Raw genomic sequence first — 23,177 nt, 5'->3', positions numbered from 1 at the left:
GGAAACACAGAGGGGCACTGGCAGAGCGTTGTGTGGGGAGCTCAGGACTGGAATGGGGTGGGAGGGCTGTGGCTCAGGGTGGAGGTACATGGGCAGGGCTGAGTGGAAGACACTGGCATTGCATGTCTAGCTCACACTGTCCATTTCACTTTTATAAGCTCTAAAATTTAATGAAAAGAAGAAAAGAACCCCCTGAAGAGAGAAGTGTCAGGACTGTCGGAAGCAGGAAAAGAGACCAGCACATGGCAATGAGGACAAACAGATCAAAGAGGAAGAAAGACAGAAGGAAACAGTGAGTGTAATAAAATGAGAACAAGATGGAAAGATTAAAAAAAGCACAAACTTAAAATGACAACAGCAAAATGATGTGAGGAGGGGGCTGACCTGTGTTCTGATGCTAGGGGGTGGGGGTCTCTGAGGGGCAAAGGAGATGGGTGCTGAGGGGAGAAGAAATGGGGAAAAGCACAGAGGGGCTTCCCCAGTGCATCAGTTTGGGGTTAGCAGTGAGAAGGGACACTAGCCGTGCTTCTCTCCTCATGGCCTGTGGCACCACTCCAGGGTGCGGCTGTTTGCAGTCCTGATGCAAAGGGGCTGGAGGTCCTGTTTACCTCAGTGGAACTGCTCTGGACTCAGGTTGATATGAGTGCAGAATTTGGCCCATAGAGAGAATCTACCCCACATGGATGCAGGTGCCAAGGACCAGGTGGGAGGCCACAGGTCTGGCAGCATGGGTTAAGTATCTCAGTCCCTGGTTCACCCATCCCAGGCAACTGTAGAGCTGACTGTGGGTTCTGTGGCTAATAAGGAGACCTCATGCCCAGGGGCATGTCCCAGGGAGCCTTGTGGCTGCTTTGTGACCACTTTGCACCTAGCAGAGATGAATGGGGCCTCTCAGGCACCCAGAACAAAAGGACACTTTGTCCAGGTGAGGTTCCCTCTCGGGGAAAGCTCAGCAGCTGTTTGGGGAAAGCTCCCCTGATGCAGTCCCTGCTTTTCCTCACCTGCAAGCACCAGGCAGGGGCAGTCTGCCTGCAGCAAGAGCTTGGTGTTTCTGCAGTGCTCAGTGCTGGTTGCCCTTGGGAGGTTGCTGTGCCTTCAGGCTCTAGTTTATGCCAGGGGCCACTCCTGCTCCCATGACAGCCCAGCACCAGAAGACCTAAGGGAGGCGTATCATCTCCTCCCCCAGGGCTCTGCATCCAGGAGGCACAGCAAGTGCAAGGCAGGGCAGAGCCAGACCCTTAGTATATGGAGTGATGAGTGTGGGGGCCCAGCTGCCCTCTCTCTCGTCATGACTCTGTCAGGATGCTGGGCAGGTGGCTATACCCGTTCTACCCACACCCCTGTCCATCCTATGGGACAGGCTGTTGTTTGCAGAGACTAGAGGGAGGTTTGGCATTTAACCCTAATGATGGAGTAGGTGGTTCTGAAAGGGGACCTAGAATCCCCACATTACTGTCACTGCAGCATCGCAAGCTGGGGCAGCAGGTACCTCGCCTGCCACAAAGGTCTCAGCCCTGCAGTGTGGGCCTAGGTTGTCGCTCAGCCCTCTCAGGGGCTGTGGAGAGGAGAGCAGCCATCAGCCTGGGCATAGCCCTGTCCCCTCCCTGGATGTAGCACAGCTGCTCCCACCTGGGCCAGCACCACGGCAACATGTATGCCTGCGCACGCGCACACACCTCCACACCAATAGGCACCTGCGCGCACAGTTAAGTACCCATCCCACACACAGTCAAGCGCACCAAAAGCACCTCCCGCTCCCACACACAGATAGGTACCCAGCCTATACACCCATGCAGCACCAGAGATCCCCATGGGCACTGACACAGGCCTCCCCAGCCCTGTTTCTCTGGGAACAATGCAGAGGAAGGTGCTGACTGTGATTTATTACTGATGGCTTTTAGAACTAACCAACCAGTGGAATCAATGTTGAATGAATCACAAAGGCACCATGCTCCTTCCACAAGCTGTGCACTGGCCTGGGGCAGGGAGGGGTGTTCACATGTTTCCAGCTTCTGGGCCCTTTGGGAAGCCCCTGTATTTGAACAACAAATTCTAAGATTGCTGTTGAAATACCAACATGGCTAGCCCCTTGTGGGAGGGTGCAGTGGGCCCTCTGCACAGATACCACATTGACTAGCAACCACCGCAGCAAGGGACTCTAGTGTGAACCATTCTGCTGCGCCTACTCCTCTCCTGACAGCTCCACCCAAGCAGCAAGCTTCCCCACTGCAGTGGCACAGCACCCCTGAGTCCCACCGTGAAGGCCTGGAAAAGCAAGAGGGAGCATCAGATCATGGGTGGCTGTCAGGCTCTGGATTGGGGATCAGTGCGTGGTGCCCAGCTGCAGCAGGGCTGTGCTTCATTTGTCAGGTAATGAAAAGTCTCCTCAACTCCTGGGCCAGTGTTTGGGGGGATGTGGGGATGGACATACAGCTTCTCCCACCTTTTGTTCCAAGCCCTGGCCCTGCTGTGATACTTGGTAGTCCCCAGCACTGTGTCTGAGACTACCTAGCTTTCTCACCAGGCCGCTTCTCCACGGGTGCCTTCTGGCTGCAGTTTCCTGTCCTTCCCCCACCCCCATCCGCTGTGGCAGAGTTCCCAGAATGGGCTCAGGCATCCTAACCCTGCTCTAGCATGTCCATGGGGACCCCAGGGAGCTGATCCAGGGACTCCCTGCAGGCTCTCAGATAGCCAAGGGGGAGGACATACCCCAAAGGGCTGGGTAGGGATGCAACATGGAGCTGAGCTGCATCTCTGGGACTCCAAGGAGAATTATTTGTGTTGCAGGGGGGCTGGGAGGCCCCCCGTGCTAGGTGCTGCATACCCCCATAGCTCTGCCCCTAGAAGCTCGCAGTCTAATTAGACAGGACAGTGAGGGGAGCTGCAGCACCAGGAGCCTGTCAGGGACAGGAATAGGCACCAGCTCATCAACTCTGGGGGAGCAGCCTGGAGTACAAGGGCATTGCTCCCGTACAGCCTCGCAGACCTCAGGCTCCTGCTGTCACTCTGCCAGGAGCAGAGGCCGTTGCCAGCTCCCAGCTGCTTGCTGGGTAAAAAGGAGCTATAATGACTGCATGGTCTGTAATCACAGGAAGGCGGAAACGGCCAAGCCCCATAATTGCCCTAACCTACTCTGAGACACCACAGTTAATGTGCTAAGAGCCTGCTCTCTAGGGATCAGGCTTGTGCTAGTGACACTACTGGTCCTGCAGCCCTCCCTCCACAGGTCCCTCCCCAAAGGCAGGGGACTGTGCTGCCATAGTAATGGAGTGTGCGCTCCTCTCTGCTCTCCATGTGGGAGGCTGGACTGTGATATACCTAGTGCTATCCCCTGGGTCTCCTTTGTAGGTCCCCCATCCCTCTGCTGCTACTACTTTGCTGAGGGTGCTGAAGGCCTTCAGGTGGCGCTCTCCTCACTGGCTTGGAGCCAGCACCTTGTTGCTTAGAGGCAGGGCTGGGGGACACTGCTGGCTTGGGCAGCACATCCTGCAGTCTCCTTTCACGCCCAGCCAATTCAGGCTTTTCTCAGCACTGCTGTTGGTGTAGCTGAGCACGAGGAGGCCCGTCGAGCAGGGGCCTTCCCAAGCCATGCACCAAAGGGTGACTAATGTGTGATGAGCATGGCTTGTTTGAGCCTATCATGGGAGAGGGAGGGAAGCTGATGGGCAGGAACAGGCATGAATGGCTCTGCATCTGTCAGCACTCCGAGCAGGGACTGCTCCTGGGCTGTGCCTGGGGCATGGTGTCCCCACCCTCCCTGTGGCCATAGACACTCAAGCATCACCCAACATGTCTGGTGGCCTCCTAGGACCCTTCTCACAGGCAACTTCCTCTAGGGAGGTCAGCACAGCCCCCCAGACCTCCTGATATGCAGCCAACAAACTCCAGGCTGGTTTAATTTCCTCCTCTGCTCCTCTTTAAACCCAATCCCCCACCCTCTTCCCCTTTACCAGAGCGCTGCTCCTTTCCCCCTGGTTCCTGTCTCTCTCCCACAAACCCTCTAAGTGCCTCCATCCCAGCCTGCACAGGCTGAGGGGGCTGGAGTCCTCTCCCGGCTCCTCTGTGGTGCTGCAGCCTCCAGCTGTCACCGAGCACATTCTGCAGCCTCATTTCTCCCATCACAATTGGAACAACAGCTGCAGCACTGCTCTCCATCTGCCTCTGCAGAGGCAGCTCCAGCGAGCATGGCCCAGGATGCAGTTATCCCCCTGCAGCCCGATGAGGGAAGGAGGGATGCTCTGGGTGTTGCCCCCTGCCTCCAGGCAGGGAACAGTGCAGATGTGGGGGCGTTGCCAGTGAGCCAGTACTCACATCAGCCCAATAACCTGTGTGTGACTAGAGCATCCCCAGAACAGCCCCAGCCTTGGTGATGAGATGGAGACTCCCCCAGGCCAGGGCCCTGGGAAGTTTGGTCCAGGGCTGCTCCCCTGCACCGTGAACAGTCTGGGATGTTCCTGGCTTTAACGTCCAGCCCCGGCTCGTCCGGGCAGTGACCACTGGGCAGGCGCTATGAAGAGCGCAGCCGCCACCACATCAGCCCAGCACTGCCCATTGACACATGGCCATGGGGAACCCACTCTGATTGGCTGCTTCTCTACTGCCCTGCCTCCTGTGGAAGAGCAGCCAATCAGAGCTGCTGCAAGAGCCAGGTGACTTCCCCCCAAGAAACTGAGAGGAAGTTTTGCCCTAGGGAAAGGGGGGGGGGTAAGGATCAGAACGAGTCCACCAGCTCAAGGCCGCTCCCCCTCCTGTGAGCAATGGGTCAGTCTGCTCCCCCCTCCCCTGTGAGTGGGCCCCTTACTGAATGGGGGAGGCGACCTGGTGACGTGGAAAAAGCTGAAGTGCTCAATGCTTTTTTTGCCTCTGTCTTCACAGACAGGGTCAGCGCCCAGACTGCTGCACTGGGCAGCACAGCATGGGGAGGAGGTGAGCAGCCCTCAGTGGTGAGAGAAACAGGTTGAGACTATTTAGAAAAGCTGGACGTGCACAAGTCCGTGGGGCCGGATGCGCTGCATCTGAGGGTGCTGAGGGAGCTGGCTGGTGTGATTGCAGAGCCATTGGCCATTCTTTGAAAATTCGTGGTGATCCGGGGAGGTCCTGGAGAATTGGAAAAAGGCAAATGTAGTGCCCATCATTAAAAAAGGGAAGAAAGAGAACCCAGGAAACTACAGACCAGTCAGCCTCACGTCAGTCCCCGGCAAAATCATGGAGCAGGTCCTCGAGGAAACCGTTTTGAAGCACTTGGAGGAGAGGACGGTGATCAGGAACAGTCAAAGGATTCACCAAGGGCAAGTCATGCCTGACCAACCTGATTTCCTTCTATGATGAGGTAACTGGCTCTGTGGATATGGGGAAAGTGGTGGATGTGATATATCTTGACTTTAGCAAAGCTTTTGATATGGTCTCCCACAGTATTCTTGCCAGCAAGTTAAAGAAGTACAAGTCTGTCGCATCTTAGGCAGGGGTTCCACTTCGCAGTTATCGCGTAAAGCAAAAACCGTGTATAGTCAAAACCCCAAGCCCTTTAAATCCTGCCCACAGCTCCAGTGGCAGGACCGGGGTGGGGGGAGGGCATTTAAAGGGCTGGTGGAGCCCTTTAAATGCCCCCTGGTCTCACCGCCGGGGCTGGGGCTGGGATTTAAAGGGCTCCACCAGGATTCCTGCTGTGGTGGGGAGCCCAGAGGAGCTCTTTAAATCCTGCCTGCAGCTTTGGTAGCCAGGCTGGGGCTGGCATTTAAAGGGCCTAAAGCTCCATGGTGGCTGGAGCCTCTGGCCCTTTAGGTCGCCCCAGGGGCTACCATCCACCTCTACAGCTGGGAGTCCCCTGGGTGATTTAAAGGCCCTGGGACTCCCAGCCACAGCTGGTGCCCTAGGACCTTTAAATCTTGAGGCCATGCCCCCTCCCAGACTCCAGGCCTTTCAGCATAAAGCTGAAATAGCGCATGTTAAATGTGCGTAAGTTGCGAGAGACCTGTATGGATTCGATGACGGCGAATAGGGTGAATAGAAAGCTGGCTAGATTGTCAGGCTCAACGGGTAGTGATCAATGGCTCCATGTCTAGTTGGCAGCCAGTATCAAGCAGAGTGCCCCAGGGGTTGGTCTTGGGGGCCAGTTTTGTTCAACATCTTCATTAATGATCTGGAGGATGGCATGGGCTGGACCCTCAGCAAGTTCTCAGATGACACTAGGCTGGGGGGAGAGGTAGATACTCTGGAGGGTCCAGAGTGACCTAGACAAATTGGAGGATTGTGCCAAAAGAAATCTGATGAGGTTCAACAAGGACAAGTGCAGAGTCCTGCACTTAAGAAAGAAGAATCCCATGCACAGCTACAGGCTGGGGACTGAGTAGCTAAGCAGCAGTTCCACAGAAAAGGACCTGGGGATTACAGTGGATGAGAAGCTGGATATGAGTCAGCAGTGTGCTCTTGTTGCCAAGAAGGCCAACAGCATATCGGACTGCATTAGTAGGAGCATTGCCAGCAGATTGAGGGAAGTGATTATTCTCCTCTATTCGGCACTGGTGAGGCCACACTTGGAGTACTGCGTCCAGTTTTGGACCCCTGACTACAGAAGGGATGTGGACAAATTGGAAAGAGTCCAGCGGAGGGCAACGAAAATGATTAGAGGGCTGGGGCACATGACTTAGAAGGAGAGGCTGAGGGAACTGGGGTTATTTAGTCTGGAGAAGAGAAGAATGAGGGGGGATTTGATGATAGGCTTCAACTCCCTGAAAGGAGGTTCCAAAGAGGATGAAGCTTGGCTGTTCTCAGCGGTGGCGGATGACAGAACAAGAAGCAGCAATGATCTCAAGTTGCAGGGGGAGGTCTAGGTTGGATATTGGGGAAACATTATTTCACTAGGAGGGTGGTGAAGCACTGGAATGGGTTACCTAGGGAAGTGATGGAATCTCCTTCTTAGAGGTTTTAAGGCCTGGCTTGACATGATGATTTAGTTGGTGTTGGCCCTGCTTTGAGCAGGGGGTTGGACTAGATGACCTCCTGAGTCTTCCAACCCTGATATTCTATGATAGGGGTCAATTGCTCCCCATCCCCACAGCATGTGTGGCAGGGGCAGTGAGCTGCTGGAGGAGCATAGGGGGCAGGGTGAGCCGTGCTGGGGTGCATGTAACTGATGGGAACATGGGAGATGCTGGCCAGTGTGTGCCCCGCAGTGGGGCAGACTCACCTGACTGTCAGTACGGAGAGCTGGCAGTGCTGTCACTGCCCACGCCCCGTAGGGTCAAAGCCTTCAGGCTGGCGGAGCTGCAGACTGCTGGGGCAGGGGCTGCAGCACCGATGTGATTAGCTGTGCTGCTGTCACCATGTCCTCCCACAGGGGTGCTCATCGCACAGCTCCCCCCAGCAGAGCTCACTGACTGCTTTATTTATGGGAGCTGCCCACACTAGGGGATGGTAATTGGCACCTGTATTAAACAGCCTGGTTTCAATTACTGCCCGACACAGCTCAAGCTCTCTAGAGCAGGGAGATTAGGCTGGGGGAGGGGAGCTGTGCTTGATTTCTCTTGCTCTCCCCACCAGATGCTCCCTCTAGGGCTGATGCAGCTTGTGGGATTCTTGCTCCTCTTTTCAAACTGTCTGTCTCCTGTGCCTCGCCAGGGCTGCCCAGAGGATTCAGGGGGCATGGGGCAAGGTGGGGGAGCTGTGGCACTTGTACTCACCTGGCGACGGTCTGTGTCATCTGCAGCATTTCCGCAGCAGGGGGCCCTTCAGTCGCTCCGTGTCTTCGGCAGCACTGAAGGGCCCCCCGCCACCGAAGACCCGGACTGACGCCTCACTTTTCCCCCTTCTGGATGGCCTTGTGCCTCGCTCATGTCAGTCATCCACAAGAGCAGCCAGGAGTAGCTGGCACTAGGCTACAGTTCTGAGGCTGCTCCCCAGGAGTCTCACTGGAGGGGTTCCTGCTGCGGGACCTCTGAAGGGCTTGCTGGAGGGGCTGCAGAGGCAGCAGCAAGAGAGTGAGGCACAGGCCTTGCTGCCTGATTCTGGCCATGCCATTCTCCTTGCCTGATGTCCCCTCCCCTGCTGCACATCTCTGGCAGGCTCCTGCTGCATTAGTGCTCCCCCTGCTCAATGGGCTCAGCCCTCTCCTGCTGCCATCCATCATTTCTGATCCAATAAATTACAGCACCATTAAAATGCAATGGGAATTGTTTTCTGTGTTTTAGAGACACAAGCCCTTAAATTTCAATTTGTTTAGCAGATGATGAATGGGGAGTTGTGGTCCGTGCTAGAGCCACATCCAGCAGGGAGGAGAGAGAGCTGTGGAGTGCAGAGCCTCTGCCACAGCCTCTCTCTTTCTCCCCTTGATGCAGTGAAGGGCTGAGGATGGAACCCAGGAACCTTGAGGCCAGCCAGGGCCTGCTAGACTGAGTCTGTCTGACTAGGGAGCAAGCTGGGGCCTTTCGATAAAGTGGCACAGAACACCTGCTTTTGAGTGATAATGGGAAACTCCCTGCCCCACAGGCCATGGGAACACGCTGGGTTGGGGGAGTGAGGGTCAGTAAACCAGGGTTTGTGCCCCGTAAGTGTCTGCCACGTGCAGGATGCTGCACAACATGCTATGGCTGGAGGGAGCGAGGGCTAGTGAGCTAGAGCAGGTGGGACAGGGAGCCAGGTTGTCTGGGTTCCATTCCTAGTTCTGAGAAGGGGCGGATGGGAGCAAGGACACCTGGGTTCTATTCCAGGCTGTGAGAAGGAAATGGGGTCTAGTGAGGTGAGGAATCATGAAGAGCCTGGGGACAAGAATCAGAGTCCGTGGGTGCATGAGGGAGTGACTCAAAATCTAGGTTAAAAAATCCCAGTGCTGGGAAATGAAAGGGGGAGGTGGTCAAATGGCAACCGGCTGCCTCAGGGGAAAGACAGAACAGACTGAGCTCATGCTGGCGAAGGGGGTGGGGGGAGGTGTTCTTACAGATCTACTGGGAACAGCCAATGGTGCTGGCACATTCATGAATGAGGAGTGGGGTGAATGGCACCTCCCTCAGGTGGTGGGGATGCTGAACTCCTCTACAGAATCTCAGTTAGAGCTTGTTGCTACAGGGCAGGTCGGGAAGCTCTTGGGAAGTAGCCTTTAGCAACTGGGTGGGGGCATCGCCCAGCCAGGGGCAGTAAGGGGCACTCTCTGGAGTGCAGAGAATTCTTTTTGGAAAATCTTGGTGAGTTGATTGGGGAGGCAATGGCTGAAACAACAGCGAGGTGATAACACGCAATACCTTACTGCTGAAGGACTGGGCTAACGCCAGCCCCCAGTTCCAGTGCCACTCTGCTGGAGCCTTCTGGGGCAGCACGCTTGCCCAGAGCTGAGTGGGCCTAGCAGGTGTGAGTTCTGTCAGTGATGCTGGCAGCGTTCTTTATTAGGGATGTGTGCACATTTCTGTCATGCCAGTGCCAATCTGCCTTTTGTCAATAGTGAAACAAATATTAGGAGGAAAAAAACCCCAGTAAACTGTGGCCTGCCTCCCACTTTCCCTACCTCCACTCTTCCTGATGCCAGCACCCAGTGCTCCTGTCCTGCCCCATGCCCAGACAGCACCCCAAAACAAAGGACATGTGCATCATAACATTGTGAGCTGTAGCAGGCAGTGGTGTCATAATGGGGGCTGGCTGGAACATTGCTAGGGTGTATTAGGGCATAACCATAGCCCCCAAGCCCTTGCTGCCCACCTGACCCTTGTAACTCTAATGATTTAAAAGCCAATTGTATGATTTTTAGCCTGATGCATGCTATTTTAATGCTGGGGTCAGTGATACTGTCTCTTTCTGGTGTCCAGTGCAGTGTGGCACTGATCCCACGAGGGAGGGGTCTCTGGGTGCTCACCATAATGTCAGTCTTGAGCCTCCTCATTCCCACTCTGCAGATGACCCTCAGTCCTGATCCCTAGCCCCTCCTGCTGGGATGCAGCCCGCCCCCCCCCCCCCCGGTCCCTGGGATAGTTCTCTGACTCCCTATGGCTTTGCTCATCAGTTCTGAGAAGCAACATCCCTGCTACCCTGGCCTGTCCCTCTCTTTCCACTGGCTCTTGCAAGTAGGCAGGCACATAAAGGGTTAAACAATGCTGGGAGAATCGGTATTTAATCCAGCGCTGTCCCTTCCAGCAAACCTAGACGGGAGAATTACTCCCTATTGGAGGCAGCTCCTCTCAGGAAATGGAAATGGAAATGCAAGGCTGGGGATTAGGGCGCCTGTCGCTGGAAATGGGTTTCTTATCATGTGCCTAAGCTGAATTGGTGGGACAGCCTCTGGAAATTGAATTGCCTGCCCGGCTCTGTCTTTCTGTCATTGCCTCCATTCTCCCCCCTGTGCTCCGCCTGGCTCCTCCTGCCTCCCCAGCTTTTCTCTGGCACTGGCAGAGTTCTGTGTGCTGCTGCCTGAGTGGCATAATTGTAACAGAGAGGGGAGAAGATGAATGGGTTGCGAACTCTGAGTCGATCGGAGCCCCCCCCCCCCAGCCTGTGAGAACACCTGTGCTAAAGATATTTAATATTCAAGAGGGTGAGATTGAGAAGACCTTTCCCACTGCTTGTACCTTCCCCTGTGGGATGGCTATGGCCAATGACAACCTCCCCGCCCCCCAGCTAATCCCTGCCGGCCAGCTATGGGCCAGTGACCCCTAGCTCAGTTCTGACTCCACAGGGACAGCTATGGCCCTGTCCCCCCATCCCTACTTCATCCCTGACCCAGAGTGATGGCTATGACCCAGGGACGCTTAAGCTATAACTTCACTGGAGTGAGGAGAAGACAACCAGTAACTGACCATTCCTCTAAAATATGCTGCCCCAGTTCATACCATTCAGCAGAGCCTCCCTCCTACTGGGACCCAGCTCCTTTGTACACTGCAGGTGGCCCCCAGCCGGCTGCCAACCCCCTTGGACACAGCCCCTCCCCTGGGACAGGCCAGCATGAGAGACTGCTGCAAAGAAGGCTAAAGAGATGAAGATGGAGCTTTCCAACTCAGGGAGATAAGGAGGAGAGGCAGGGCTAAGCACACAGGCTGTCTGTCTGTCCATCAATACCCTATTTCTAATGTGCCCATCGCCATATCTCTGCACCGGTGGTCTGTGAGGGTCTGAATGTTGGAGGTTCCTTTAGAATTAATATAGCAGCAGGAGCTGTGCAATGTGTAATCAGGTACAGCCCTGGGCCAAGGAGTTCTCGCCCTGCAGGCAGAAGCTGACATTACAGAGTAGGACGTAACCCATCAGGGAGATGTGGTGGCCTGTGCTGCTGGAAGGCCTCCCACAGAAGATGAGGGCTGCAGGGCACATGGTGCACAGGCATTGGAGGCTGCTGCTTGCATAGTTGGCTGCGTGAAGGAAGGTGTGAAATAATCAGAAAGTAGAAGGCAAAACTGGAAAAGTAGGCAGGAATTAGCACAAAGGGATTGAGCTGGAGAGAGTCCAGTGACTCAGTGGATGAAGAGTCCTGGCAGCATGAAGGCAAGGAGAGAGCCAGGTAAGAGCATCTGTTGGGAGTTTGGGCTGAGTATGTTCCAAAGCAGGGCATGGACAATGCTGAGTCCCATCCCCCAGCACCCTGCACTCAGCTGTGAGCTACTCAGCACCAGAGCCTGCCTGTCCCAGAGCAGGGAGGGGAGTGTCTCTCCCTAGGCTCTGGCAAGGTGATGCTTGCATATGAATGTAAGGGAGGAGTGAATGGAATAGACTGTGCTTCTGGGATGGCCCAGGCCGGACATCATGGGACTGCTCAGTCCCAGCTGCTGCAGTGACTCAGATCAGTGATCCGATCACTGTGCCAGCAGGGCACCCACATGACCTGAGCTGTGTCCTGCAGTGACAGCACTGAGCACCAGGCCAGGACGATTGTAGTGTTTATATTCCCAGATTATATTAAACTGACTAGGCAACACATTAATTTATTCTCTCACTCCATCACTACTGGGCAGAGTTAAGGTTTGTGGTTGCCCTTACTGTGCATTTCCAGACCTTAGCATGTATGGGTATCTTTCAAGTGTAACCATAATTCTGAATTTTCTGGTTTATAACCCTTGGGTTTGGGATAATTACAACTTCCCTGCTGTATATTTTACCCTAAGTTACTGAGACACACACTCAACCTAAATGCCATCTGTCTGTGTCATTTCCTGTTTTATCTTAATTAAAAATGTTACAGATGAACAGCAAATAGGAAACCCAGCAAACATTTTACCATGCAACATTCATAGTGAATGTCGGCCTGCAATCGTTGTTTTATGTGAACTTTTAGGGCCAGATTTGCCAGTACACTCTGGCTGCTTTACCACGCTCTAGGACAGCCTGCTATAGTGTCCGGTTTTCAGAGATTAGAAAGTTGGCAACCCCCTCATGTGGCTGGCCTGCATGCTCCCGCGGCTACACAAGGGGGTTGCCAACTTTCTAATCTCTGAAAACCGGACACTACAGCAGGAGAGCTGGAATCTCCCTATCTCTTCCCTAAGGCCCTGCACCTGTCACTCACTGCTCTCCCCCCCGCCCTCTTCCTCCTCACTCAATCCTGTCCACCTCTCTCCAGCTGGGCTCCCACTGCTCTGGGGGCTAGGATGGGAATCTGCCTGCCCACGAGTTGCAGGTAGGAGGCCACTCCAGCTGAGCAGGGGCTGGTGTGGGTTGATGACCCAGCTCCTCCTCCCTTGGCGCCCCCACCTGTGGTAAGTGGACTTTTGGTGTCTGGTGATGAGTACATGTGACTGGACACTGTACAGATCCTCTTTCAACTGGACTTTCCAGTTGAAAACCAGACACCTGGCAACCCTAGGTTTACAGCTGCTTTGCTTTACCATAGCAGCGTAAAGCAGCCAGAATGTGCACCTTTCCTCCTTCCTGCTCTTCTGAGGTTCTCCTTGCATCCTGTCCTCCACATGCCTCGGTGCACCCCACAACTCCTACACCACATTCCCCAGCTATACCCCCATACCAGTTTTCCCCTCCATGTTCTCCTGGGTTTGTGTGCACCTCACCTCCCATCCCAGTTTCTTCCTACTACTCGCACATTCTGTTGCGCAATCTGCTGCAACAGGTAGCTTTTGAAAGGAAACATTTTGCATTAATGACTGCTTTTGCTGTCATTTTTCATAGTTGAAAGTTTATCTGTCAGCATCAAATCGTCTCCTTCAGAACCTTTAGAGAACTGAAGAAATGCCTTCTTTCAAAATGGCCATGTCTCCCATTGTTTTCAATGGGTCTGAGGCCGGTGTGGGTAAACATTTTGGCCCGAGGGCCACATTTGGGTATGGAAATTATATGGCGGGTCATGAATGCTCACAAAATTGGAGGTTGGGGTGTGGGAGGGGGTGAGGGCTCAGGCTGAGGGTGTGGCCTCTGGGGTGGGGCCAGAAATGAGACGTTCAGGCTGCAGGAGGGAGCTCCAGCCTGGGACAGGGAAGTGGGGGGGGCGGGTAGGAGCTGCGGTGTGGGCTCTGGGGTGCAGGAGTGTGGGACCAAGGGGTTTGGAGGGTGGGAAGGGAATCAGGGCTGGGGCAGGGGGTTGGGGCGCTGGAGAGGGGCAGGGGGCAGGATCTGAGCGGTGCTTACCTCAAGCAGCTCCCAGAAGCAGCAGCATGTCCTCCCTTCAGCTCCTACGAGGAGGTGTGGTCAGGCAGTACTGGGCACTGCCCTGTCCACAGGTGCTGCGCCTGCAGCTCCCATTGGCCGCAGTTGCCAGCCAATGGGAGCTGTGGGGGTGGCACTTGTGTCGGGAGCAGTGTGCGGAGCCCCCTGGCTGCCCCGGGACAAAGTGGGGGGGAGTTCTTGGGGTTTCTGTGTCTTCCAGTGGTTTGCATGCACAGGCGGTGGGACTCGGTGTACCTGGGTGTTACTGGTTAACAAGGTGAGGGGAGAGGGAGTTTGTTGGTGCAGAGGACCGGAGAGGGACTCGGGACCCCAGCCGAGGGCCTAGAGGATGGAGACCCCAGCGACTGGTGACCTGGTGCCCTGGAGATGCAGCTCAGGAGTCACAGCCGGTTCTGGCCAGTGGGAGGACAATGGGCTGTGAAGAGAGGACACTGGTGACCTGACCAGCCGGTTCCGGCCAGAGGAGAGCTGAGAGGAGAGGAGACCCAGGCCTTCCTGTTTACGACCTTGTTTCCCTGGAGAGAAGCCAATGGACAGAGGGGGCTTGGGGCCAGGGATATGGGAGGCCCAGCTGGGAAGCAGGGGGGCTCTGGGCTGGAGAGGGGGAGCAGGCAGAGCCCACCTGGATGCAGGGAGACTGGGATGTGCTGTGCTGAGGGAGGCCAGGCTTGAGGCCCTGAGAGTTTCTTGTGCTGCGTTCAACTCCCAATAAACCCTCCTGTTTTATGCTGGCTCAGAGTCACTAGGGTCTAGAGAACACAGTTGCATCGTCCCCTTCAGGGGTGAGGAGGCCTGGGAGGTCCAGAGCGCATGAACTCCCTGAGGGGGCCCATGGCAAGAGACAGACATGCTAAGGCTCAGAGAGGTGCGGCTCCAGGAGGTGGAGGGGCCTGACCCGGAGAGAGAGTGGACCCCTGAGAAGGGCTGTCATGCGTAAGAGCTGGAGGGGTGACAGGCTGCTGCTTCCGGGAGCCACGTGGAACCATGGCAGATGTGACGCAGGGCAAGCCCCAGACCCTGCTTCCTGGCAGGAGCTCGAAGGCCAAATTAAAACGCCTGAAGAGCTGGATGTGGCCCCCAGGCCATAGTTTGCACACCCCTGTTCTGAGGCTATACAGTGCTACCACTAAGATGCCTTTTCAAAATGGCTGCCAATTCCTATTGTTCCCATGAGACTGAAGCCAAGCTGCCCTCAGGAAAGCAAATGGCCCCTGGACTAGTTGCCGGGCATCTGGTTTTTGACCAGAATGCCTGGTCAAAAAAGGACCCTGGTGGCTCTCGTCAGCACAGCTGACCGGGCCGTTAAAAGTCTGGTCAGTGCTGGGCTGGTCGGTGCTGGTTGGTGCGCAGGAGTGGAGGGGAACCCTGGGGTGGCCTGAGTCCCACTGAGAAGTGGGGCAGGCCACTGGGAACATCCCTGCAGTAGAACATTGTTCTTTGCCCTCTGTGGACAGAGAAACTCTTATTTCTGAAGAAAACCAGGAAACATTGCCATTAACCCTAGAAATATTTCTTCCCTTGTAGTCCTGGTGCGAGGCTCCAGCGAGTGCTAATTGTACAGACGGTTTGGTGAGTCTGTGTTATGAAGAGGCAGAGGGCAAAGCAAGATCTGAGGGGCACTGCCTTTCATAAAGAACCCCTTCTGCATTCAGCGTGAATGCCTGGTGCAGTTAACAGCTTTTCTTGTATGCCCTCAGACCAGTCACTCTGGGCCTGACAAGTCAACACGGTGAGTTTGGGGAGAGTGCACTGCGTTTCTCACATACAGATAGGCTGAACTCCTGCCTTACGTGCAAAACTCAGCCCAGCCTTAACTAGGGAGCTGCAGCTGGTGCCACTGTCAGTTATTTCGGTAGGGCTTCCTTAGCACTCTCTGCCGGCACTGGGAATTCACCACCAAACAGCCAGAGGGGAGACATTCAGAGCACTTGATGTGAGGCAGAAGGGGGGCCCAGCTCTGCTCAGCACTAAGCACTACTTCCTGTGCTTGATTTGTAAAGTACTGAAATGTGTTTCCTGCCTAGGCATGCCCTCACCCACCGTCTGTCCCCCTCATCTGCCCCTTGCTGCCAGGGCTATGCCGTGGAGCTATCCATAGGTCCGTTTTGCACTGGGAAGGGCTGTGTTTCACTGGCGTTCACCCTGGGAATCTCTGCCTGCCCGGCCTGTTTCCAATGCCCCAAGCCAGGGTGTGCTGGCTCACTCCCCAGCCAGTGCCTGGTTTCGTGGCAGGCTGCATGGCACAGGCCCTGTGTGGAGTGTCTGGTCACCAGATGCAGGCACAGCTTGCAAGGGCTGCCCAGGGCCACCCAGACGGGAGTGGGGGGCAAGTGGGGCCATTTGCCCCAGGCCCCACAGGGGCCCCCATGAGAATATAGTATTCTGTAGTATTGCAACTTTTTTTTTTATGGAAGGGGCCCCCAAAATTACTTTGCCCCAGGCCCCTTGAATCCTTTGGGTGGCCCTGGGGCTGCCAAGCTGAGAGGCCAGCACTGCCCCAGGCCTGGACATGCAGTGAGTCCTGGGAGCTGAGTCTTTCCAGTAGGGGGCACTGGGCGGGTCAGGTATCTATCACTTTCTCCAAACTGACTTTCTGGTCTATATCATTTTGGGCTAAAACTGATAAATCAAGGTGACTTTGGGGAGAGAAATATTTCCTGTTCCAGGATTTGCATAATCCTGGCTGGCGATATGATGATGATGTTTGTTAAAGACAGAACACTATAAATTAATACCGTTAAGTTGTTGCTGCAAAATGCAAAGCAGGTAATTTACAGCAGGCATGAGCAACAGTGTCTGTGAGTGCAAGAGACTGGGGAGCAGGCGGAGCCACTCAAGCAGGCGATGGGGAGTCAGGGGCCACTAGGGCAGGGGTGTGGCACGAGCTGGCTTTGTCAGGCAGCTCACGCAGGGCTACGGGCAAGCCAGACCCATGCAGGGAGAGCTGGCTTCTTTAGTCCTGTTCCCCCACCCGGCCACCCCGGGGGCTCCTGAAGTTCTGCCCTGGCTCCTGTTCCTGGGATATTCCTGCTGCTCTCTGCTCCTGTCCTAACAGCGCTCTAACCTCTCTCCAGCTGGGCTCCCAGGGTTAGCAGGGAGCTGTGGGTCAGGATTGAGGGCAAAGGGGGTGGGAGCAGTGATATGGTTGTACTATTTACACACCCAAACCCGTGTGATGGCACTGGCTGGGCACAGCCAGGGCCCATCTAACCATGTAATAAATACACAAAAACATGCCAGGCTTAGCCCTCCTCCCCGTCCCCTTAGAGAGGGGACCAGAGCACAGCCCAGCTGCGCAGGGCATAGTGAGCAGCAGCACATGTAATGGACAGATAGCACATCATGGTGTGCACACACACACACATTGTACCCCACATGCCTGCATCATGACACACTCTCATGCGCGCATACACACACATTGCAGCTTCACACTTACACTCAGCCACACATCACACTCGTCATGTTTGTGCTCACACACCTGGCCTACCCAGTGGAAATGGAGTCATTAGCAGCAGTGCCGGCAGTCTGAATGCTTTGCAAATAAAGCGAGGAAAGGTTTATACAGGAATAAATCTGTGTTAATGAAGTGAATCCTACTCCTGCCTCGACAGGCTCTCAATCAAAGCTAGGAATTTGGCAGGAGGAGGGGAAGAGAACAAGGATGGGGCCATGCACTGCTCCCAGCCAGAAGCCAGGACTGCGGGGGCAGACGTTCCTAGGATCGGTAGTGCCTGGAAAAGCAGCAGAAATGCTCTGCTTGGGCTGCTAAGGGGGTGCCCTGGGGGAAGGCAGAACTCGGGGCAGAGGTGGCTCTAGACATTTCACCACCCCAAGAAGGGCGGCATGCCGCAGGGGGCGCTCTGCCAGTCGCCGGGAGGGCGGCAGGCGGCTCTGATGGACCTCCCTCAGGTATGCCTGTGGAGGGTCCGCTGGTCCCGTGGTCTGCTGGTCCTATGGCTTTGGTGGACCTCCCGCAGGAGCCACAGGACCAGCGGACCCTCCACAGGCAAGCCTGCGGGAGGTCCACCGGAGCTGCCTGCCACCCTCCCGGTGCCCGGCAGAGCGCCCCCTGCGGCATGCCGCCCCAAGTACGCACTTGGCATGCTGGGGCCTGGAGCCACCCCTGGCAAGGGGTTCCCTGGAGGACAGAGGGTGCTTGGGTGACCGTTCTGAGCACCTGCCCCTTGTTTGTCTCAGGGCAGTGTAAGATGGACAGCCAGCTCCCCACCCCGGGATACCATCACAGGAACCTGGGCGTCTAGTTCCAGCCCCAGCCCCCTTCACGCCCATCAGGGCTCAGAGCACAGGACGGTTCATTCAGCAGTGCCACTGACAGGCTGTGTGAGGAAGAGTGTGCTGGGGACTGGAGTGAGATGCAGAGAGCAAGTGACTTTGCCTCCCTTGTTTCCTAGACAGCTCCATTCTCTGCACATTGCCCTGGCCTTGCCTGCCGGACCCTGCTGGAATCCGAATGCACCGTTTACCTTTGCAGCTGCATGGCTTTACGCAATGGGAGCCGCTGCGCAGGGGCTGTAGCAGGATTTCAGGCTAAGTGGATCCTCGTTTAGGCAGGTGGCAGGGTTAGAGTGATAGTGCTGGGAACCAGACGAGGGAAAGGGGCATCCAATGTGGGGAATCCAAACTATCCTGGCCCACATGGGGATCCTCTGTCTCCCAGCCCATCCAGTGCAGGGATCCCCAGGGGAGTTGGGTGGAGAGGCTTGGAGGCAGGAGGCATCCCAATTTGCTCCCCAACTGGAACTGGATGGCTCAGCTGTTTCACAGTGTGTCTACCTGCACAGTCACAGACTTTTGTCTGAGTGCAGCCCTCAGAGCCCAGATCTCAGAGCCTGCCTGGGCCTGAGGAGGTCTCAGTGCCTCCTGCTGCTCTCAGACAGGAAGGTGTCACCTGGAGGGACCCAGGCATGAGCACTACCGATCCTAGGAACGTCTGCCCCCGCAGTCCTGGCTTCTGGCTGGGAGCAGTGCATGGCCCCATCCTTGTTCTCTTCCCCTCCTCCTGCCAAATTCCTAGCTTTGATTGAGAGCCTGTCGAGGCAGGAGTAGGATTCACTTCATTAACACAGATTTATTCCTGTATAAACCTTTCCTCGCTTTATTTGCAAAGCATTCAGACTGCCGGCACTGCTGCTAATGACTCCATTTCCACTGGGTAGGCCAGGTGTGTGAGCACAAACATGACGAGTGTGATGTGTGGCTGAGTGTAAGTGTGAAGCTGCAATGTGTGTGTGTGCGCGCATGAGAGTGTGTCATGATGCAGGCATGTGGGGTACAATGTGTGTGTGTGTGCACACCATGATGTGCTATCTGTCCATTACATGTGCTGCTGCTCACTATGCCCTGCGCAGCTGGGCTGTGCTCTGGTCCCCTCTCTAAGGGGACGGGGAGGAGGGCTAAGCCTGGCATGTTTTTGTGTATTTATTACATGGTTAGATGGGCCCTGGCTGTGCCCAGCCAGTGCCATCACACGGGTTTGGGTGTGTAAATAGTACAACCATATCACTGCTCCCACCACCTTTGCCCTCAATCCTGACCCACAGCTCCCTGCTAACCCTGCCCTGGGCTCCCCCAGTTCCGCCAAAGGGCTACCTTCTCACAGGAGCCCAGACTTTGCCTTTCCCACTGATTAAGACACTCCAGATCCAACCAGCAGGCAGGACCAGCTGGGGCAGCATTTCTGACCGTCAGCAGTATCTGTCCAGCTGGATGGAAGCTGTGAAAATGCAAAGAGACTCACTAACCAGGCTGTTGCTGTTGCAATTCATGGTTTCTTTTCCCTCTCGTTCCCAACCAAATGTTAATTTTATGGAGGTCTTTATAAATCTTCCAGCCTTCCCCTGTCCATGGGCTACATAGATTTCATCTTGTTGAGAGGTGACACTTCTGGCCTTTGGTACCAGGCTATCAATTTAATGCACTGAGTGTAATAAAAAACACAGGACCATATTAACTCACCATTACTCTGCTGCTCCTTCCTTAACCCTTTCCACACTGGTCTGAAAACCCCCTTGCCGAACAAGTGCCTCTCACACTCCCTGTGCAAGGATCTTGAGCATGAGGGGCAGCAGACGGGTCAAACCGCCTGAGTTGGCCCCAGGGCTGGAAACTTTGGGAGCCAGCTTCTGCCCTCTGCAACCACCATCCCACTGAGGGGCAGAAGGCACAAGATTTGCATCACGAGAGCCAAAAGCCAGCGTGTGCCCCTCTGAAGGCTTGTCCCTGGGTGGTCTCCCCCAGCCTCTTTCCTGGAAGAATCCCATAGCGCTGTTAGAGCCACAACTAGCAAAAGAAATGGGAGCTGAGCCTTCCTGTCACAGACAGGCGTTGAATGGCCATGCTGCCTAGCCCATCCAGGGCCCGACTCGGGCCACTGAACAGCGTTGGCATGCATCCTTATCAGCTTCCTAAGGGCTGAACATTGCACCTTCCCCCAAGGCCAGACTAGCGCCGCCGATCCATAGAGGGCAGTGTGCTGCAGGCCAGGCAGCACTTGTGGTGAATGTATGAGGTGCCTAGTTCATGCTGTCCTGCCCTGTCCCTTCATCCCCTGCTGATGTCCAGTGATGGAGCAGCCAGAGGCCCCAGCACTATCCCAGACCCCTCTCTGCTGTCTCCATGTGTCTCCCTTCCAGGACTTTGTGCCAAAGCCTTTTCCACTTCCCACTACCCAGCTAGCTCCAGGCTCATCTGGATCCACCCTGAGCCCTTGTAGCCGAATAAAGCGCAGTTCTACCCCACTGGCTGGGAACAGAGCCCGAGGGGCTGGCATTCAGGAGCACCACGCAGGCGGGAGCACAGCTCTTCCATTTCCTCGCTGCGAAGGCTGCCCCAAACACTGCCTCGGCGCACTTACCTGTATTCTGCGCTCGGCTGTGGGCTGGCTCCTGAGCACAGCCCCTGCCATTGCCGGTCACAGGAATTCGCCCATTGGCAGCACCCACAGGTACGAGATATACAAACATTCTTGAGACTAATGGAAAGCTGCAGCTCTTCATCCCTTTTGGCCCAGGGCACCCATCCCCCTCCATCCCGCCTGGCTGTGGGTGACCCCCCAGGGCTGAATGTCACATCCCTTGTTGTGTCCCTGAGGGGTGAGCCTGCTAGGGCAGGCATGGGCTCACTGTGTCTCTGCAGTGCCAGGCAGACAGCCAAGGCCTGGCCCTCACCTGCGTCCCTGCTGGGCCTGTTTTCTGGCCTCAGGTACCATGCCCCCATTATCAGCACCTGCATACGGCTGTCAGGGAGCCTGTTGGATCTTACTCCTTTCTTAGCTCCATCCCTTGTGGCCTAGTTCTACCCTGTCTCTCACCCTTAGTAACTCCCCTGCCCCAGTGCCAGATACAGGCCACGGCCAGCCCCTTACACACCTGCTCAGCTGTGTGGAGTTAGCTGTGTTCTTTTCCCCAGGACTCCCTCCCTGCTGGGAGCATCTTTATTGCCCTTCTCTGAACTCTTTCCAGTTTGGCTTGTGGCTTGTCCCAGCATCCTCCCCCTACCCCTGCCTGGTTCCACCCCTCCCACAGGTGCAAACTTTCTCCAGTTTCAGCCAGACAGCCCAAGGCAGCCCCAGCTCTGTGCTTGCCAGCTGGGGAATGCTGAGAAGACACTCAGAGCCTAGGGCCTGGCAGAGCACAGCCAGCTGTGGGTGATCTCAGAGAGCTTTCTGACAGCCCTAGAGCTGGGCTGCTGTGGAAGTAGGGAAAAAATTGACAAGGATTTGTAGGGGATCTTAATGCATGTCAGTTTGTTAGCAAAAGTCAGGCTAGCAGTTAACAAGAGTTAGGCCAGCTGTAACCCTAATGACGCAAAACTTGTAGAAGTAAGAATAGTGTGAGGCGAATAGAAAAGAACTGTGTAAAAAGTTATCACGACCTTGCACTAATAATTAAATACATAGACTGGTGCCCAGAAGTAAAAAAAATAAAATAGCAGAATAGCCCATGTATAAACAAAAGCAGCTGTTGCTTATTATTGTTTGTATTATTGCTTGTTATTGTCTGTAACAAAGGTATAAATGCTTGCTGTAATTGTTTACCTGTTGAGAGACCTGTCCGGGACTGGGGCGACCCTGTGTGCTAGGGCACTTCCTCCCTCTACTGCAATTGCTGGAGAAATAATAAAATATTTAATTTTGCTGCACCCAAACAAAAAGCGAGAACTGAGTTTTTCTCCGACACAGCTCAGGGAATGGGGCAAGGAGGGGCCGTTGGCCAGGAGAGAACTGGCACTGAGCTGAAATTCAGCTGTGTGGCTCCCCCTTTGCCTTTGTGCATGCATGCTGCTGTCATTTCAATTGTTAAGCCCTCAGCGTCCCTCCCTGAGCTTTGTCTGTCTCAGTCAGGTCACCCCGTCTTGGCTCTCGGGCCATCCTGAGGGCTGCCTGCCTTGTGCCCAGGGCTGTGGATGGACACTGTCTCATACCTTTGGGGAGGGGGCAGTTGAACTGTGGGTTGGATGGAGGGCAGCTGTGTCTGGTGCCTGGCTCTGCAGGCTGGGCAGGTTGCTGTGCTGTGGGCATGGGCTATGGGCCCAGTGAGGGACCATAGTGTAGATCTGACTACGTTTTGATCTAGGCTGGCCCTGCTGCAGAGCTGTGCTGTTGCAAGAGCTGGGGGTTGGCTGGGGGATTTTACTGAAAGGCTCACTGAGGACCAACCATTTGGGCTCCACTTAGCACTATTTTAACCCTTGGCCTGGAAACCGCTTTTGTGCCCATTTTTCCTCACCGTTGGGGTGAATGTGCTGGGGCAGGACAGTGGTGACACCAGGACTTCTGGGTGCAAATGCCTGGGGCAAGACCCAGTTCCAGTCGAGCTGTCAGTCTGGGAGCAGAAGTAGATGGATGCGGAAAGCCTTTACATTCAGCACATGATCAATACTAAGCCAATCTGCTGGAGTCTCTTATAAGATTATCTGGCCTCGTGTATCCAGTCGTAAAAAATCACTCAGCAGCACGCTGGGGAGAAGTGCTGCAGATCCTCTCTGAGAAGGCACAGAGCCAGAGTGAGGGACTTCGCAATTGTTTCTTGCAGTAAATAATTCATCCACTTTACCTTTCATTTCATTGAGCTGTTCCCTGCCCCCCCCCCCCCCACGCTCTCAGCTCCTTCTTCCCAATTTCCTTCTCTGGTCCTGCTTCTTCACACTCTCATTAATTTTTAGTCCCCACCCCATACGTCTTCAAACGGGGCCTCAATCCAGGTTGAATTTAGCATTATTTATTAGGTGCATTGTCGTAGTGCCAGAGCAGGAGCCCGATGTGCAAGGTGCTGTACAAATAACTTAATCTGACCATGGCTCCAACTCTCCCAGTTTCTCTCCCTGCCTAGGAGATGGGATCAGATCCTGCTAGAGCCTGGCTGAGCCCTTGTCTCCTGGGCCAGGCTCCACCTTCCCTCTCTGGGCTCCCTCACCCCAACACTGGTCTTGATTCAATGCCAACAAACATTATTAATACAAATGTCTGGAATGTGGTACCGATGCTAATAGTATTTCTGTACTAATTAGTAACCCTGTTCAAACAAACTCTCTTGTAATGATATAAATTATCAGCCTGTCAGCCATGGAGT

General features: G+C 55.0%; 1 long non-coding RNA gene across 5 annotated transcripts in view; it reads left to right on the top strand.

Moving 5' to 3' along the window:
* LOC127031050 (uncharacterized) overlaps nt 1-21,739 on the top strand; it is a 40,514-nt gene extending 18,775 nt beyond the window's left edge. The window contains exons 2-5 of one of the 5 annotated variants that reach the window (XR_007768481.1): nt 159-292; nt 4,876-4,926; nt 15,112-15,316; nt 20,241-21,739. This is a non-coding gene — a long non-coding RNA (uncharacterized LOC127031050). The other 4 variants (XR_007768478.1, XR_007768482.1, XR_007768480.1 and 1 more) reach the window with 4 other exon arrangements.
* Nucleotides 21,740-23,177: the final 1,438 nt, after the last annotated feature.

This window comes from Gopherus flavomarginatus, chromosome 11, assembly GCF_025201925.1.
Source record: "Gopherus flavomarginatus isolate rGopFla2 chromosome 11, rGopFla2.mat.asm, whole genome shotgun sequence".
NCBI classification, from domain to species: Eukaryota; Metazoa; Chordata; order Testudines; family Testudinidae; genus Gopherus; species Gopherus flavomarginatus.
This window is presented reverse-complemented; position numbering and strand designations above follow the sequence as displayed.